This window comes from Equus quagga, chromosome 11, assembly GCF_021613505.1.
Source record: "Equus quagga isolate Etosha38 chromosome 11, UCLA_HA_Equagga_1.0, whole genome shotgun sequence".
NCBI classification, from domain to species: Eukaryota; Metazoa; Chordata; class Mammalia; order Perissodactyla; family Equidae; genus Equus; species Equus quagga.
Genome location: NC_060277.1, coordinates 29,931,669 through 29,938,152, shown reverse-complemented (window position 1 = coordinate 29,938,152; position 6,484 = coordinate 29,931,669).

Genomic DNA, 6,484 nt, shown 5'->3' with positions numbered 1-6,484 from the left:
CTCATAGATATTTATTTTAATCTTCTGGTAAAATCCAACACTACTTCTATTCATCTTGCTGCTCAAATTTTGCCACCTTTCATCGTTGGAAGCTCTTTCTAGTTGGCTTTAGTGTCAGCTTTGATATGGCTTTTTTTCCCTAATTCCTTTACGTTCTGGAATTACAAGATATATAATCTTTTGCCAAGCACTAAAATCAACCACTTCTCCAAGGAGCTCTGGTTTCTTTAATGGAAAATGATATTTGGAAACTAAGATCTGGGTGCTAGGTATTCTTGTTGCTACTGGATTGTCATTACTGTCAAGTCATATCAGCAACTTGCACGATAAAATGTATGTGTTTATACTAAATCATGTATACTAATACATCTATATTTATTCTTTGTCAATTGATATGAATATATATTAAAATAAATATGATCACAATTAGCATAATTTGTGGATAGAATGTGTACCCCCTTTTGTAAACTTCAAATCATAGTCATTGGGGCTATTTGTTGGTTTACGCTTTTATATGAGATATTACAGAATATATGGTAGGGAAATTATTAAAAAGATGCCTGTGTAACGTGGCAAGATTATGTTGACTAAGGTCACAGAAGAGGGTGCGATAGGTTAAAATAGCTGGCGTGTGATCCATTTCTTCATACTTTCCCTAGAAGTTCCTCGACGTGGGTTGGGGGAAGAAGGCAGGTTAACAGGAATTGTCTCCCTATAAACATACTAATATCTACACCACCTGGTAAGTAGGTTGATTATATGTCTTTTAGGAGGATAATTCTTGTCTGTAGAATGCCCTTATCAGGATTGTTTATGGAAAACAAACCCAGGATCTAACAATGTAAGTGCACTGCTCCCCAGAGAATATCACATAAATTAGGTGAGGATCTTAGATGTAAGTTAGATATTTTTCATAGACTAAAACATATCAGCTATCTAAGGTGACCCAAAAAACCTCAGGTAGAGACCTTATGTACTCATCTGGGACAAAAGCACATGTCTGATATAGGAAGGAAAGACCTGTGAGTTGCTTCAATGTCCCAGATTGCTTCCCGCTTCACCTCTGATTCTCCATTGCTTGTATAGTTGCATTGTTATACAAGCTTGATATTGTGTACGACTGTGGATTTATGTTAGTTTGATTTGACAATCAAATCCCTTCTTACCTCAGTGTAGTAACCAGAAATGATTGTTAGATAAGTAGGTGGAAATACCAATATTAATTTTAATATTGAAACTTCTACCAAGTTTAACAGATTTAATGGAGATATTTGCTTATAACTACTTTATATGAATAAAATTTTTATCTCTTACTTAACTATGATAATATTATGAATATTTTATCACATATCTAGAATAATTAAAAGTCTGAACACAGAAAGGACAAGCCCCTAATGGTATACAAACATCAGTAAAAATCACGACTTTAAAGACAAAAATACTAATTAACCAAAAAATCACAATAGAAATTCCATTAAATCAATATTTTTTTCTAATTCACATTAAAGAGTGAATTCATATGTTTTTATTACCTTATAAAATTTAAGGCATGATACAAAGATAACTAAGGAAAAAAATAAAGATTACTTTTTAAGAATTCATCCAAATTCTATTCCTCTTTAATAAGAAAAACATATGGATAAGTTAAAATAATTAAAGCTAGTAGAGTTCATTCTAAGTAAACATCTTATTTCACATGTGAAAAGCTATTGCGTTAGGTTATGAAATTGCATTATCAGATAAACTCCAAGATTTCATTGGTTAAGAATAAAAGTTTCTTTCTCACTAAGATAACAAAGTTGAAACAATAGGTTAGAAGGCAAGTTTTCCTCCCAATGGTGATTCAGGGACCCAGTCTTAGATTTTGTGGCTTTGTCATTCATTAGAGGATCATTGTTGTCTGTATCCAGCTGGTGCAAGGTGGGTGTTAAAGACACAACTAGTTCCTTGACCAGTAAGTAACAGATTATTTTCACTTTAACTGTGTTGCTAGAACTAGTCAAATGGCCACAGCTGGATTGTTTGAGTGACTAGATAGTAAGCAGCTGCATCTCCATAATTTCTCAATACTATGGAAGGAGGGTGGAAATTTTGGTGGACAGCTGACCATTTCAGCAGTAGGATATGGTTTATGAAGTTGTAAGTTCAAAGTTGTAACCCCAGCCCTGTCACTAACTTGCTACATAACCCTGTGTACATTTTTAGGAGATCTTAACCTTAGTTTCCTAATATATGAATAAGAAAATGTTAAACTAAATAATCTCCAAGTTTTAATGGTTATACATTTAAATTGTTAATTAACTATTTACTTCTCCAGTCACAAATAAGCGAATTATAACAAACATTCTACTTGAGTACGTGCATATTTCTGACTGCCATGTGATGTCTTCGCCACTATTAATGAAGGGTTAATAATAAAACAAACTGATTTTAAAAACTATATTCATGTTATCAATTTAATGATATTCCAAAATATAAATCTTTCTACCCTCAAAGTTTGGCCCAATGACAAATATTTGTAAAATGTCTTATCTTCACAATTCAAGGATAATATATTGGAAGTATTTTGGCTAAAATACACTCTCAAGATAAAAACAACGAGAAACAAACATCACCACAGAGATTGGATTAGTGGTTACAGAAAGGAAGGGTAGAAGGAGGAGGATGCAGGGGCGATTAGACATGTGTGGGATGATGGATTGTAATTAGTCTTTGGGTGGTGAGCATGATGCAATCTACACAGAAAACGAAATATATTATGATTTACACACCTGATATTTACATAATGTTCTACCCAAGTTTACCACAATCAAAAAAATAAAAATAAATAAATAAATAAATGAAATATACTTTCAAGCAAAGATATGTTCCTTTCAATTTCAAGGAAATTAGTGAGTCAGTCGTATTTACTGACGTTTTTACAGTTAGAATTCTAAAAACTTCTAAAATTGATATCTTTTCAAGGAAGCGTCAATGGGCAATGCCCTTTCTGATTAGACAAGAAAGAAGAAAAAAGAATGTTTTCTCATTAGCTGTTTCAGGTTTGAAAGTTTTTAAAGCTATGATTGAATTTTAAAACCTTCATTTATGCAGTAGCTAGAGAGAGAAAGGCTTTATTAGGTGAGGAGGGTGTATACTTTAATGTTCAAAAAACATTACACTTTTACTGCTTTTATAACTGTATTGTGAAGGAATTAGAGTTTCAGTAATTAATTATGTACTTCAGTTCAATTTAGTTTCTGCAAAAAAAACTCATGTTTTTATTGTACTTCATAAAATCTAATCCAGTAGATGCTCTGACAGAATCTTAACAGAATATATACAAAACTTATCCCTCCCTCAGGCTCCAAAACCAATTTACATGTAGATGACACAATTTTATATCTCCTTTAGTATAATTTAGTTTGCATTTTCAGAAAGCGCAAAACGAGCACTTTTCCCTCATGGTAAACTACAAAATTGTGAGTAGGTACTTCTCCCAGAGTATAAAATATAATTTGAAGAACAATAATTGTGAAGTTCCTTAGGGATTATAATTGATTTAATGCATAAATTTGAACATAATATCATTATTATTTTCAAAGAATAATTCATTTCTAATTAAAGATTTATGGTACATTGGTTTTCTTCTCCACTGTATCTTATGTGTGTGTGTGTATACTCTATATTAGTTACAAATCTTGTAATTATTTAGAAAAATACTAAAATATTCTTGCACAACATATATGAGAAGTGTTTCTTACTCCACATATGTAATTAATTCGTGGAGTTATATCATTCAATAATAATAGTAATCAGTACTACTCACAGGAAACTGGACTTTAAACAAAGCATTTCTTAAGATCATATCATACATAATTTCAGTATTTTCAACATTTGAAAAATAAATTGATGTATTCAAAACAATCATAAATTAAATATAAAATAAAATAAATTCTACAACTATTTAACTCTATAGTGAAAGAAGAACAGATGTTTAATATCTTTAAACAAATTGTTTTCAATACATATTGGATATGACTCAGAAAATGTCTTACAGATATGGATTTAGTTGCAAAACAATGATAAAATATATAACTTAAAATTCATATTTTAAATCTACATGATACTTTAGAAAGTATCTGAGAGAATAAGCAACTATGATACACATTGACATTTATAACCCATTGAATTCTATGTATATAGAATGTTTATCACAAAATATTTCTTACCAGGACAAATACGTAACACTAATATTTCAGTCCTATGTGTCATCTATTCATCATGGCCTTCCTCAAAATTCTGTCTCATCAATTTTGAAAATTTCTTGTGATTTTATGGGTCACATAATTATGGGATCTTTTTTATTGATTTATACAATTTCATATTTTACTATTTAACTGACTAAAATATATAGGCAATTTATTCTGTAATTCCCTTTGAGCTATTGATGAATAAATATCATAATAGATTGAAAAGAAGGGCTAGATTTCTCTTCTGAGGACAAGAGAAATTGGATAGTGCCAGAAGCCTCCATATATGATTGTAAATTCCATTCTTGTGGTATTTCTATTGCTCCATATCACATTAAAATTGAATAACAATTTTCTTAAAAAGTTATGAATTTTGTCCTTTGGAATTTAAGTGCAAGTTAAAAACATTAGAAAATATCCAGAAATCTTTGAGAAAATGACCTTTCAGAATATTAAGATTTGACTCTCCATATGTTTTTCAAAAAGATCAAAACTCAGTGGATTAAAAGAGTATTTTGCAGGATACATATGCTAAAGAATAGAAAATATCTTAAAACAAATTATTAGATGCTCAATAGAGTAGCAATAAATGACCAAACTTGAGAATCTAAATGAACCTAAAATGAACACTTTTTCTATTAGGTTTCTAATCTATTGGAAGATGTGACAGAGATTTCAACTCAGCATATATTCAGAATGCCCTGTTCTTAGTTTGAGTGAAATTCTCATCTCCATCTACAACTTCCCCTTGTAACCATAAATACAGCTATTAATGGGGTGTGCTTTATTTAAAGTGCCATCAGGAGTGGTATGGTACAGGGATCTCTGCCACTTTTGTCATCCATTTATATTAATTTTTACTGTGTTTTCTTTAATGTTCTAGTTATAGTACTACCATCTGCGTTTTCACTCAGTTTTCAATATACCAGCCCCAGGGGCCAAGTAGTTAAGTTTGGTGCTCTCTGCTTTGGCGGCCCAGGTTCGGTTCCCATGGACCTACACCACTCACTTGCTAGTGGCCACGCTGTGGCAGTGGCTCACATAAAAAAAGAAAAAAAAGAGGAGGGTTGTCAATGAACGTTAACTCAGGCAAATCTTCCTCAGGGGGAAAAAAAAATTCTCCTCACATTTTTTAATTAGAAAATTTTAGTTACATTATAATTTATATATTTTTCAATTTAGTAATCAAATATGATATACTCAATATCATGTGTTTTGTATAAAATATTCAAAAAAATTAGAATGTTGCATTGGTATGTACAATAAATTATTTAAACTGAATTGATCTGTTGATATTGACTAGATTAGTGTTTATGAATAGTGCTAGAAGCTACACATCTTCCTGACGTGCGTTATAATACAACGATAACATACTATGCAGCACAATGGTTAAAGTGCTATAATTTCTACCAAAATAATAATTACATTTAGTGGAAAGAAAAGTTCATGCTTCAGTTTTTATGTTTAAGAATATGGTTAATGGCTATATAATTGAATAGTGCAGACCTAAAAAAAATGCAAGTGCACTGAAAGTGACCAAAATGTAAATAAATTTGATTAAATCTATATTAATACAAATGATAAAAAAACTAATTAAAAGTTTTTAAATATCTGATGTTATCCAATAAAATTAAAAGGCAAAGAGCAAATTATACTAGTGAATATTTGAACTACAGATCTAAATTAAAGGAGAATGAATTTTTATTCAAATATTTGAAGTTATTAAAATTTTAAGTATTTCTGTGAAAATATTCACAATTTTAATATTCAACATCCTTCCAATTGCAAATGTAATGAATAAGTGCCATGCTTTACATGTGTTATTTCTAAATCTACCTATATTCAATTTTAAGAGTAATGTTAACTAATATAGAAAATTGTTCTTCAGCTGCTATACACGTCATTTTAATAATGTGTTAATTCAGGAACTCTTCTAAAACCTGAAATGGGAACACTAAGAGAGGTAATAAAATTGATGTTTTGCTTTACTAGAAAATCATATATCAATAGTTTATCATGTAATAATCTGTCACATTCATGATAACTGAGAGGCAGGATTTGACAAATTAATTAATTTGTCTTTTTTCGCAACTAAGTACCCCTACCCTTAAAATTCTCCCCATAGTGTGTAAGCAGTGTCAGTCTACAATATCAGTAGCAGCACCACCCAAAACTTGTTTAAAAAGCCAGCCCCGTGACCAAGTGATTAAGTTCACTCACTCTGCTTTGGCGGCCCAGGGTTCACCAGTTCA